The sequence below is a fragment of the Mercenaria mercenaria genome, chromosome 8, assembly GCF_021730395.1.
Source record: "Mercenaria mercenaria strain notata chromosome 8, MADL_Memer_1, whole genome shotgun sequence".
NCBI lineage: Eukaryota > Metazoa > Mollusca > Bivalvia > Venerida > Veneridae > Mercenaria > Mercenaria mercenaria.
In genome coordinates this window covers 59,112,286-59,126,589 of record NC_069368.1, presented here as the reverse complement: position 1 = coordinate 59,126,589, position 14,304 = coordinate 59,112,286, and the positions used below count along the sequence as shown (strand labels likewise).

Genomic DNA, 14,304 nt, shown 5'->3' with positions numbered 1-14,304 from the left:
ACATGTGATATGTATGTTTTGTTTACCATGAACTTCTATCTATATTTGGCATAAATTTATATGTACCTGTTAGATTTTTGAAGCAACCCGTCTGTAATATTCTTTTTGTTGTGGGCCTTCTTTCCAAATGCCCGGCTCTGAGGCTGTGTTTTTAGTGTCCCGTGCTTCCGAGAAATCTACCCTTACCTATTATCTTTTGATTACATCGCTAGCGAAATTGGTAGAGCGTATAATGATTACAAACCGTGAGGTGCGAGTTCAAGCCAAGATTACGCCGTATTTTTTCTCTATTATTACATTATTTTTATTTTATTTTATTTTAGTCATGAATCTTGGAAGAATCTTTATTAAAAAAAAAAAACATTCTATATATTTTAATATGATTGTTTGACTTATTTTTTTCCCTATTGTTTCACTGCCGCACGGCTTATACCGGTAAGTGTGGAAACACGCTCTATATTGCGAGTCATTGGGATCTTCAATGATTATCCATTATTTGTCTTCTCCTCGACGCAAACTGAATGAATATTTTTGATGATTTTGCGAGCATTATTACTATATTTGTAACGTATTGAAGCCATTACACGGTAAGTAAGACTAACAGGCAAGTATTTTTGACTAGCTAACATATAATTAACTACTCGATTCAACAGCACAATTTTCTCGAGCAATGTTTATTAAAACAAACGATTAAACACATTTGAAAATGTGAACTTCAAACATCAAAAAGCAAGTTTGTTAAGGCAACGCCATATCCTTTGTGCCTTTATCGATAACTTATACCGCTTTACTATGTATTACATATGTGTTTCTACTTATTTTGGCGAATCAACTCTCCTGCATAAATTAATCACGGCTCAAAAAAGAAAGTGGTCAACATATACACATACTATATTATGTAGCACGGATTTTCAGTCATTACTGCAACAGTTGTCAGTTTTAATAAGTTTAGTATGTACAGCATGAAAATTCTCCTGGTAATTAAATGGTATTATGAACTAACTTCTCCCGTTCACTATTTTTGAAATGTTGGTTAAACGGATCTAGGTTTCTATATTCGGAAAAGAACAGTTAAAATATCTACTCTGTTATTTCAAGATTTCAGTTGTATTTATTTTTGACAACTGGGTTTTTGAGAGGTAGTGTTCTTATTTTCAAGCTAACATCAACCTAGTATGTACCTCGACTTCTGCGATTGATCTGGCAGTATTGTTACTTACTATGGATGACCGCTTTCCAGACTTCCCTTCTCATCCGTACACGAACCCGTGATCTACGGTAAGAAGTCAGCAGCTCTTCCCCTACACTATGTAATTTCCCAGCCATTAGGGTCCGGGTATGATATGCATTACATTCTTTTTGAAACCGTTTAATGTTGTTTATAGACTACTAGACTCATCTTTTGATAATAGAGGATGTCTTTGCGAGGTGTATATTTCAGGAAATATTGTAAACGTTCTGTACATACGATAGGATGTAACTTAAATTTGAATTGAAAATAGATTAATGCAATCTTGCCCACTAAAGGTCTCTATACTACAGTTTGCCTTTTCTGAAACATTTATCAAACATATTCACCGTTTATGTTGCCGAAAAGACAAACAAAGAGGTTATAAATATCAGTTTAATCTTTACGAGTACTTTTTAACGCGGAAGAAATGTTTAGCAACGAACAGTTATTAACAGTGATTATGACTTGAAAACATTTCCTGAATTGAATTATGATATTGAAATATTATTGAAACATTTTGTAAAAATTATGAGAATACAAGAAGTTAAAATCTGTTTGATACCGTTACAAGAAAAATCATTTGTTACATATTTCGTTTGCATAAAAATCAAAACGTAGGATTCAGTCAGATATTTTCATAGATTATGTTTTAAGCGTTTTTTTATTTCTAGATATTCAGTTTTATAGCTGAAGGCACATTTGTTCCGGTACTCGCTTCTTCTTGGTCTGAAAAGATAAAATATCACAACAGTCATAAAATTGCTTGCTGATATTGAAATGTAAAGCATTACATGAAATCTAGGTCATTTCTACAATGTAATGAATCCATGTACTTTTAAATACCTTTGTGATTGTTCATAACTTTACAAATAAGGAATTTGAATGATTCCAGAGGTTGCACTTTATAGATTAACGCACGCGCGCGCGTACACGCACACGCATACACACACACACACACATACACATACATATGAACTTGCTTGTAACAGTTTCAAAGTACAAAATTTCCTATCAGTTCACGAATATATCGTGTCCAGTAAATGGTTTTACTGTTATGGAATTGTTCTTAAAAACAAAGACAAATATCAAACAGGGAATGCCACTTACCAAAATCGCAGCCTCCCCAAAACAAAACCTACAGCACGCAGACGTGCACACACACAAAGCCAACACACGAGGACAAAACGAACAAACAAAGGAACACACACACATACACGCGTGCACACACATAGCCTACACAAGAGGACAATACGAACAAACAAAGGAACACAGTGGGCACCGCCTTGGAACGGTCGTGGCAAAAACACCACTGGGGAGCTTAAACCGGTTTATGGTGCAACCCAACCTCACTCTTAACCCCCACCATGTTCCAAAGACACTGGACAGTGTAATAAAAGTAATACCCCCCCAGGTGAATCTCAACATACTAATGGAAACAAAAAGGCATGGCATGTAAAACAACAAAAATGCTCGTGTATAAAAATAAAAAAAGCAAACCTTTAGAACCAAAACGCATGTACTCAATGCCTTTTCAGAAGACAGAGCAACAAGAGAAACACCCTTAAGGGCCCGACGAAACAGGCCAAAGACAGAATCAAAACAGTTCAGTCCTGGTAGGATTTAAAACTGCTTATCATAGAGCCCATCCCCCTCTTCCGTCAGACACAATCAAAGAGGGAAGCGTAGTGTCCAACTGTAAACGGGTTAAACACTAAACATGCGGTATGTCTCAAAACAGTTGGGTCGTAACCTCTTTTAATAAAACTTACCGTTTCATTATACAACATACAATGACCCCCTCCAAAAGCCTCCACATTTCTCAGTGTTTGCACCAGTACAGCTATAACTGCATTCGCTGTCATCTCTCTGTATGTAGTCGCTGATGTTATTTCCACAAAAACATTGCCTGGAGTACTGAAAACAGAATTAAATCACAAATTAAATGTTTTTGTACGAGTGTTATACTGGGGCATACGCGTTCCTGGGATTTTACTCACTTATCAAATAACATACGTCTGTTTTGATTGTAGGACGTTTTGGCCAAGGATCTTTTGGCCGGGTAAATTTTTTGGGTAGGATGTTTTAGCCAAAACTAAATTTTATTTCTATAATATGTAAAATATGGTCTGGATATTAATATGTCATCTATGATTGATCATTGATTGATCATTGGTGTTGTTAGAAATCATTTTAGGAAAAACTAATTTAACAATTTTTTGAAGCAATTAAATGATTTATTGTCACACTTGAATGTATTGATTACAAAGAAATTTTATTTTGTTTGGTGTTGTTGCTTTCTTTCGCTTGATGTATTCAATTACTATAATTTCATGTCATTATAAAGTAAATAAATGTAAAAGATGATTTACAAAAATAAAATAACATTAGTTGTTTTTTTTTTATCAGTTTAATTTGTTCAATTATACTATAACATTCTCCAGACCATAATTTTGGCCGAAACGTCCTGTCCAGAAAATTTACCTGGCCAAAACATCCTAGGCCAAAACGTCCGACCACCGTCTGTTTTAAATATGTAAACGCATTCTGTATGATATTCCTGTTTTACCGATTATAAAATTCTTATAGAAACAATAAAATGTCGATGATGGCAATTTTTAAGGATAGCTCGGCTTTGTGTTTGTGTGAGCTCCAGTCGTTAGTAAACAATTACTAGAAAATTGGATTTTAACTAATGAATAAACTCTCTTTTGTTCTTTAGAAGTAACATTGAAAGAACAAGACGTTGCATTTTATAAACCTGTGTTAAAGCAAATCTTTTCCCAGCGTCCTTGCAGAACTTGAGGCAGGTCTTAGTCGTCATTTGGCTACTGCCGGTGCTTGGACCTTCAAGAATTCTTCCATGATCGTCAACGAAACATCCAATATAGTCTGAAATTAAAATAATTTATGGTTTGCGTTTTTTTTTTAAAATAAGACCTATACATATTAATTCTAACATTAATATATCTATACCAAACAAATTCTGTTCTGATCTTTGATTTCCAAGAAGTTTCTTTTGTATTTGATTTGTACGAACAAAGATTTTAAGACTTGAAAAATTCATATACATGACATGTTTTCCTGTTCTTAATTGCATGTTTAATGAATTAATCACACGAAACAAAAAATATCTTTAAAGAAGATGGAAAGGCAAGCTTATGAGATTTTCATACCATTTGTGTTAATCTATCATCTGTCTACATTTTTCAAATGGCAAAACTAAACATCACACTTTAACAATTTAAATGGTTCTCTAATTTTTCAGAAAGGTATCGTGGGGGTACAATTTTGTTTCGTTTATCCTACGAGGAATAATTACAGCAGTGGTCTAGAAAGCTAATCACACCCTTATTAGTGACATGCAGACCATATACAGCATTTTTTTTTTGTAAATTGATGGAATGTGTTGGAAATTGAACAGGTTCTTATTAATTATATTTATTAAACTTACTTATCATTTTTCAGACATAGACAAAAGCTATCGATTGCTATAATATTTCCAGGATGTTTTGATTTTAACGCGCGTGTGCTCTTTACGTATGGCAACAAAAAAAAAAGCTCAACAATAAGTAAACCTACATAAAATCGTATCATCATATTACGAATTGTTTTGCCTTTATAAAGATGATTTCAATCATGTAACTTATTATACCGTATGTTTTGATTGAAGATATATGAAACATAACGTTTATCAAGTGTGCATGTAGTTCTTTTCTGCTTGTAGAAAGTGACCGTCACGTTCGATTTTCTAGCACGTATTTACTGGATATTTTAACCAACTTTAAATGAGTACCAAGATAAGAAGAAATCACTTCACGGAATAAATATATTCTCTTACTATTTGTTGTGTACAAGGATATCTTCCATGTTCCACCGCACTTTTGGCTTGAATCTCCTGCACAGTTAGTAGAACATGCACTGTCAGCAATTCTTCTGTGACCTCTTTTTAGTCGTGCACCGCAGAAACATTGGTGCGCATACTGAAATCATAATAAAACAAATAATCATAGTTATAACGGAATAAATATCATTGATAAAAGAATTGACATAGATTTTATGAAACATAGATTTTATGAAACTATGTTGGAATCCTTTTATAACATACATTCATGTTGTTTGTTAAATTCAACTAATTAGCTTAGAGAAACAAGAATATTCCAGTTATACTTTTACTTTGTTTTCTGTGCTGATCTATGGTACATATCGTAGAATAGTACTTTCTCAAATTCAGTTTTGAAATGAGCCGTGCCATGAGAAAACCAACATAGCGGCTTTGCGACCAACATGGATCCAGACCAGCCTGTGCATCCGCGCAGTCTGGTCAGGATCCATGCTGTTCGCTTTTAAAGGCTATTGGAATTAGAAAAACTGTTAGCGGACAGCATGGATCCTGACCTGACTGCGCGGATGCGCAGGCTGGTCTGGATCCATGCTGGTCGCAAACCCACTATGTTGATTTTCCCATGGCGCGGCTCAAATATGTTAACATATACAGATTTTATCATACGTTTTTAAAGACATGTAACATCTTTGTCTCATTTCCTTCCAACATTGAATAGTTCACGAAAAGCACGAAATAAAAAGAAACGTTGTTTGTTTTACATGTAAGTTCAAATTTTTGTTTCACACATGAACATACATCTTACATTTTCACTTGTACATGTAGCTATGCCACTTGTGAAAATATTGCATGTAGTGTTCACTCGTAAAAATTATTTAAAATTTACACTGTAAATATATCCCCTTATATCAAACACATAACAATATCAGTGTACTATTACATGAAGATATTTATATTTACGACTATATAAATTATTGTTTACTTTATAAATTACTGTTTACTCATGACTTAGAGGATTGTTAAAGAAGATATCAACCTGTCCTTTAAGATATATTTATGTAAAAATATGAGCTATATTTTCTCATTTTAGCTGATTCACGTAAAGAAAAAAAAAGACGGTCTTCTAGTTAGCGAAGTGGCCATAACAAACAATTATTTTTATACACAATATAGATTTTTCTGAAACACTATCAGAAAAATATTGTTAGAAACGTTATTTTCTTCAGACGTAAAAATAGCGACAAGATCAAGAAAGAGATAACTGAACTTACCTGAACACCAAAGAAGTTGGCGCCCTCGTAACTGCAAGTTTGTATTCATTTTTCCACCGTCATGCTGCCATCTGAAGAATAATTTCTTCCCAATATTCTCTCGCTATTGTCTTCATAACATCCAACATAACGGTAACCTGAAATTATAACTGTTTACATACATCTTTTTATGTTGTCTTTGGTAATACGTTTCATGCTATTCATTTGTCTATTTATTGACTTTAATGGTATTGTCCTAACAAGATGACCTCATTAAATATTCTGTAGCGCCAGTCCAAATATCCAATTTTGTATTTAGTATTGTCAATCCAGCAAAATAAAATAGATTGAAATATAAAAGCACAAATCTGTTTCTTACCGTACGTAGTTGAAGCATATACAACTAGTATGACTGCTGCAATCAAAAATCTTCCCATCCTTCTTCTTGTACACGTTTTAATATATTTATCCTCAATAGTCAAATCGCATTAAAGTTCTGTACAGCTATAACTTACATAAGCTCTTATATAGATCTCTCTTATCATGTTTGTTTATTTTGCTTACTTAAGTAAATTGTTTCATCCTATGAAGGGTGTTCAATAAATACCCATGCTTAAATTGTAAATATACCTCCATACCCCGCCCCCGTTTCTGCCCCTACCCCTTCCTCTTCATCTTTTTTCTGTATTTTGCATAAAATTAAAATGTACCTGTTGGATGTTTGAAGCAAATATATTTTTCCGTCACAGCTTTTTTGTTGTTGTGGGCCTGTTTTGCAAATGCGTGGCTTTAAAGCTGTGTTTGGGGTGCTCGGTGCTTCCGAGAAATCTACCTTACCATTTATCTTTTTAAACAGGAACACTAGTGTCGTAGGTAAATAGTGGTACCCATAAATCCTTAATGGGTTTTTGTTGTTTATTTCATTTCCCCGTTAATGTCCTGTCTGGGTTCCGTAAATTTTACCAAATCCTCCAATATTTATATAATAGTATAAGGGAAGTAAATCATCGCCTCCTTTACTAACTTACTAATATTTAAAGGCATGTGACTTATTCCACCAATCACGATCTGGTCCACTCATAAATGGTCAATGTTTTGAAACGTTTATTTGTTGATACTGTGCAAATAAAACCAAATATCTTCGGGTATATTCTACATATATTCAGGTAATTAGCATTTATGTACTTTGTAATCATATTTCTTGATATAACCCGAAATTCTGTATTGATATTTCATGTATTTAATGAATTATTACGAGTTTTAAATTACTGTGTTTAGAGCGGTCAGTTACGCGCCACCACACCCCATTGTAATGCTCGTTTGTTTACCTTTTTGACAGCTGTCCCTCTGTCAAATGATGTTTGTTATTTCTTGTTATATTACTAACTGTTGTTTTTTTATTTTCAGAGACATCTATGATGTAATGAAATCATATTGAACATTAAATTTTTAAACCCATGATTGAACATTAAAAAAAAAAAAAAAAAAAAAAAAAAAAAAAAAACCAAAAAAAAAAAAAAAACAAAAAAAAAAAAAAAAAAAATTTGTCACCCTTCTTTTTGCTCCCAACTACTCAAGTATGTTATAGTTGTAGATGACTTGTCTACATGGCTGATGAGGGGGTGGGTCCCGGATGACAAAGAATTTTTAATGTTCATCATGGGTTTAATAATAATGTTCAATATGATTTCATTACTATCATAGATGTACTCTGAAAATATAAAACAACAGATAGAAAATATAAACAAAAATAACAAACATCATTTGACAGATGACAGCTGTCAAAAAGGTAAACAAACGAGCATTACAATAGGTGTGGTGGCGCGTAACCCGACCGCTCTAAAACACAGTAATTTATAACTCTAATAATTCATTAAATACATGAAAATCAATACAGAATTTCAGTTATATCAAGAAATATGATTACAAAGTACATAAATGCTAAATTTCCTGAATATATGTAGAATATATCCGAAGATATTTGGTTTTATTTGCACAGTATCACAAATAAACGTTTTCAAAACATTGACCATTTATGAGTGACCAGATCGTGATTGGTTGGAATAAGTCACATCATAAATATTAGTAAGATTTGTAAAGGAGGCGATGATTTAAATTCCCTTATACTATATAAAAAATTGGGGATTTGGTAAAAGTACGGAACACCAGACAGGACATTAACGGTGAAAATGAAATAAAACAACTAAACATTAAGGGTTTATAGGTACCACTATTTACCCTACGACATACTCCCCCCTGCTTCGAAAATGGCGTCCCGACATTTAACATGCAAAATGAAGCAAACCATTTTGTATAAATGTAAAATAAAACAACTAAAACATTAAGGATTTATAGGTACCACTATTTACCCTACGACACTAGCACATAGATATACAGATCAGCTCACGTGAAAAATACATCTTCCGTTTTTCCGCGAAGGAAAATATGTTATATTCCTCCAAGTACTACATAAACAGACTTGGAGACTATTATAGTTTTATTACCTTAAATCACTTTGAATTATTACGTTAATCATTTAGGGATATACAATGAGAAGATAACCTGTGTGATATTATTTTAAAATTATTAGAAAATAGGGTGGATGCAAACATCACAATGGTGTCTTGTTTTACAGCTTTTATTTCTTACTTCAGAATTTCACAAGAACGGTAAATTCTACATGTTTTGCTAACATTTGTCCATTTCCATAAATTTACAAATCTCTTCCGAGATTGCATGTTGGAAAATCCCTCGGTAAAGATTAATATAAGGCAAAAGTTCTTTAAATTGCTTTAGTTGCATCATACTTAAGGCACTTTGGCTATTATATCATGGTACCGTAAACTGTAAATTATCAGCCTTGATAGATTGATTCTTATTTTCGGATTGCAATTCGATGTCTTCGGTATTGAATTATAATAACACTGTAGATAGAACATTTGTTTGACACAGGTACAGATTATCGCACTGTTGGTAGCACGTCCGTTAGATAGATACAGATTATCGTACTGAAGAGAGCACGTCCGTAAATAGATACAGATTATCGCACTGTGTGAAGCACTTCTGTTATATAGATACAGATTATCACACTGGGGGAAGCTCTGTTAGATAGAAGTAAATTATCGCACTGAGGGGAACACGTCTGTTAGATAGAGACAGATAATCGTACTGTGAGAGCACGTCCGTTAGATAGATACAGATTATCGCACCGAAGGGAGCACATCTGTTAGTTAGATACAGGTTATCGCACTGTAGGGAGCACATCCGTAAGATAGATACAGATAATCATACTGTGGGGAGTACGTTTGTAGATCGATACAGATTATCGCACTGTGGGGAGCACGTTTGTTAGATAGAAACAGATTATAGAACTGTGAAGAGCACGTCTGTTAAATAGATACAGATCATCGCATTGTGATGAGTACTTCTGTTAGATAGATACAGCTTATCGCACCGTGGGGAGCACGTCTGTTAGAAAGATACAGATTATCGCACTGTGGGAGTACGACTCCGTTAAGTTTCATTGGAACCTGAAACATCAATATTTAAGAAATAATTTATAACAAAAGAGTGTTTTAACACTATTTATGCACGATGGGCGGTTATACGTCAGGCGTAATAATTTCACGAGGGCGCAGCCTGAGTGAAATTATTTTTTTGGCGTATTACCGCCCGAGTGTATAAATAGTGTTAAAATACGGGTTTTGTATAAATTATTTCGATTCTAATATGACCTTAATCTAAAATAGTAGATAAAATCAGGAAGGTCTAATACGTATCAGTTGTTCCAGATAAAATATAGTAGCGCTCTTTCTTGGTCGCAACAAAAACTTGACGTCACTGCACGTTAACGTGACGTCATTCTAGCGTACAGAGACAAGCATATTAAAATTTTCAATATTGACGTTCAAATTTCATATCGCGTGTGTGACGTCACTTGTAACGTCAGTTTCATATATGTCGTCGCGTTTAGAAGTTCTTTTACCACGATATTTTCAATTTCACACATGCTTGATAACAAATATGAAGCATTGATATAATATTTTTAAGTGTAGATGTGTATGTAATAAAAAGATTATTGAATTTGCATCGAAAAAAATGCACCCGTTCTTTCGCGGAATAATATTGCGCTCTTAAAGTCGCGCAATATTTCCGCTGCAGAGCTCATGCATATTTCTCGATACAAATAACCTATAATTATCGCAGTCTTGGGAGATCGTCTGTTAGAAAGATACAGATTATCGCACTGTGGGGAGTTCGTCTGTTAGACAAAAAGAAATTATCGCAATTTGGAAAGGATGTCTGTTAGATAGATACAAATTATCGCAATGTGATGAGCGCCTCTGTTAGATAGAAACAGATAATTTCTCTGTGGAGAGCATGTCCGTTAGACAAATAGGGAATATCGCACTGTGGGAGCAAGTCCGTCAGACAGATACAACTTATTACACCGTTGGTAGCATGTCCGTTAAATAGATTATCGCGTTGTGCTGAGCACGTCTGTTTAATAAATAATGATTATCTTACTGTGGGGAGCACGTCTGTCAGATAGATACAGAGTATCGCCTTTTGGGAATCACGTCTGTTAGTTAGATACAGATTATTGCACTGTTGATAGCACGTCCGTTAGATAGATACAGATAATGGCACTGCGCGTAATACGTCCGTCAGATAGATACAGAATGTCGCACTGTGAGGAGCAGTTCTATTAGATAGATACAGATTGTCTCTCCGTGTTGGGCCAATCAGGGTTGACAAGTGTTGAAATTGCAATTGAATCTTAAGCAGATGTAGATAAACGTTATTTGATAAACATGTATATATATAGCTTTGCATTTGTAATGTAGACGCCTTCCAGATACGGCATTCCCTCTAGATATTGTTGTTACAATTTGATAGCTACTGTATCTTGTCTGTCAAAATGACAATCTTTTACATCTGAAGAATAGATGGTACACATTTTTTAAATGAAATGTTAAATATATGAGGAAGACCTGTTACAAAAAGAATAATTTATATTATACCTGCACAAATAATGTTTGAATGAGCATACATACAATGCATGCATGCAAATTATCATCTAAATGTTACACACTGTTTTATCACAATGGAGGGACAAATCTCAGGTGAACAGCCTATAAAGAGAAATAAGTACGGCTACAATAAGCAACACTAGCATAACAAGTAGGATTCGAAACACTCTTTTGTAATTAACTCCTGAACCGTAAAGGATAAAACTATTTCTAAAACTCGATTGCGAATCTGATTTTGTCCTATAAGTGACGTGACTTAGTCCTTGGTAAGAACCCCTCCTTTCGGTAACATATTCCCCAGGTACACTTGACAAGGTTGGCACAGATCTTTTTCTTCCCGACACTGATTTTTCGACTACAGTACTTGCTCGTCTCGAATCAGAACTTCGCCTTAGTACACGGCGCATCTTGTACCTATTTCTATATCAAATAATTGCATGTATAACTATGAACGTTGAACGTGTTTTACATAGATTCTCTAATCGAAAGAGAATAAACAATTTTCACAGTCTAAGTTTACAAAATACAGTCGTCTTACAGTTGATTTTCATTTGTTTTTAATGATGCAGTGTAGCTAGGACACAAAGTAATATCTTTGAAAAATGTTTTGAATGATACCTGCGTGTGTTAATCCCTAGCATTGGATTTTCACAATGTCCCTCTTGTATAGTGTGCAACAAATTTTGTCATCCACCTTTCTGTTATACTTCATGGGATCTTAAATTATAAAGTTTTCGCATGTACATACACTTTGTATCCTAACTTTCTCATTACATGCTTCCTTATTGCAATCTGACTTCTTTTGTCCGCATAAAGAACGATCAATTATAAATTCAATATCTCTTGCTCCAAACCAGCATCGTTAGAACTTTTTCAGGGGTTTTCGTGTCTGTCATTTCACAAGTTTTTATTTTGATATTTCACACAGTTAATCAATCAATTTGACTTTACGCTCAGCACTACTGCAGCAGGAAAACAAACAGAAAAGAAAAAAATTAATCCAAAGGTTGCATCTTTATGATAAACCCCGTTTGAAATATCAACACACAGAATTCTTAGATGAAATGTTTACTAATATAAACATTAAATTATCAAACTTTTTTTCCGATCAAGTCCCTATTTGTCATAGTTGGCGTATCAAGTATCAATAAGTTGATTCGAGGTCAAGAACTTTACATTCAGCTTTGTTAATATATAGACACTGAATATCTATCCGTATTACATTCACAGAAAACATAACATTTATAGCACTTAAAGCCGTATTCATCCATTAACCTCTATACTTTGGAATAGTAATGACAGAGTCCCCATAGTGAGAAGACGCTGGGAATGAAAAATCCAATAGATTGAAATATTGATCAATTGCAATATTATACTTTCGTTGTAGCTTGCTAATGCAAACTTATATACCTAAAAGGCATTTACAGACACGCACACGCTTCGTTCTTCCACAGGACAATGGAATCTTTCCCATATACGCGAGCGTTGTATATTGATATCAACCATCAAAATAGATCGCTTTTGTACCGAACTTTCTTTCACAATGACAGTTTTGAAAAATGTTTACAATAAGTGTCAACAGTTTTAACAGATTTTGATCACAGTTGGTAGACATTATCAGTATCAGGTGAAGCCTGTGTATTGTAAGGATGCTGCAGTCTATTGATTTCAGAGGAGTTATGGCAGTTAACAAATAAAATGGACATATCTTAGCTTCCCTACATCTTGCTAATGATTTTGTGCAGCTTTGTTTATGTATCATAATACATCTGTTACAGTAATAAGTAAACCGACTCTCCCACAATTTGATGTAAATAATATATAATGTGATTTTCTATATTGGAAAGTTAAGTTTCAATTTCTGGAAGCTTTGAAATTTTGAAATATAAATTTATTAGGATGTTAAAAAAATTTGAACGGCAGAAATTTAGCAATACCTCTTAAAATCACATTGTATCTTGTTTAACGGCACCATGCATATTTTTTATTCGCCTGACCTTTTGAAAGAAACAAGTAAAATAATTCGGGAAAGAAGATACAGTACTTAGTATCCAGTTTCCCGTTCAGGAAGTAGGGGGAAAGCCAATAGATTATTTCCCGAACGGGAAGTTTCCCCTATAGATTAGTCTCTCCCAGAAGCTGCTATATCACGGAGCACGTTTTGGTTTTAATTTCTATTCAAATGACCGAGGGAATATCTACACCGGCAGTAGTAGAATCAACTGGCATTGAAACCGAGTCATAAAATACCGTTTGTTAATGCTTGTCAATATAGGCTATATATAAATAAGTAGTTGATCAAACCAATTAATTATAGGATTTGTTAGTGATCCTCCATGGAAATATGTGCGATCAATTTGATATATATTGGAACTCGGCTGACGCCTCGACCCTCATTTAACATAGTGACGCCTCGACCCTCATTTAACATACTGACGCCTCGACCCTCATTTAACATACTGACGCCACATATTTCCGTGGAGGGTCACTCAACAACCAAGTAATTAATAATACTATTCGTCATGGCACCAACATGTGATGTAGCGGGGGTAATCTGTAGAGATAGAACAATACTTTGTGTCTGTGACGTATGTACTTTCCTAACAAGAGCGGTTAGGAAACACATTACATGCCTATTAGTTATTCAGTTTTACGTTAGCAAACATGAGTTGAATTATTAACTAATTTATCGTATGTCCATGCTAGCAGATCTGCAAAATATATTGACACTCCTTGATTGCTTTCTGCCAATCCAATTACTTTGTAATATCGCTGCAGAAAAATTGAACTATTATTTCATTAGGGCAATTTAGATGTAGAATTGCAAACGCGTAAGTTGTGACATGCTTAAACTATGACCAGAATAAACATGGAGGCATAGCTGCAAATCGAATAAACTGTTAGAGTTTACTTGTTGCTTTATGTTATGGATCTTTATTGTTATTTAAA

General features: G+C 34.1%; 1 long non-coding RNA gene across 1 annotated transcript; it reads right to left on the bottom strand.

Annotated features, from left to right (window-relative positions):
- Positions 1–256: 256 nt before the first annotated feature.
- Positions 257–6,837, bottom strand: LOC123565716 (uncharacterized). The gene is made up of 6 exons (XR_008372244.1): positions 6,702–6,837; positions 6,344–6,480; positions 5,070–5,211; positions 3,990–4,120; positions 3,001–3,145; positions 257–1,957 (listed from the first exon to the last, which is right to left on the bottom strand). It is a non-coding gene; the product is annotated as an uncharacterized LOC123565716 (long non-coding RNA).
- Between the last annotated feature and the right edge of the window lie 7,467 nt (positions 6,838–14,304).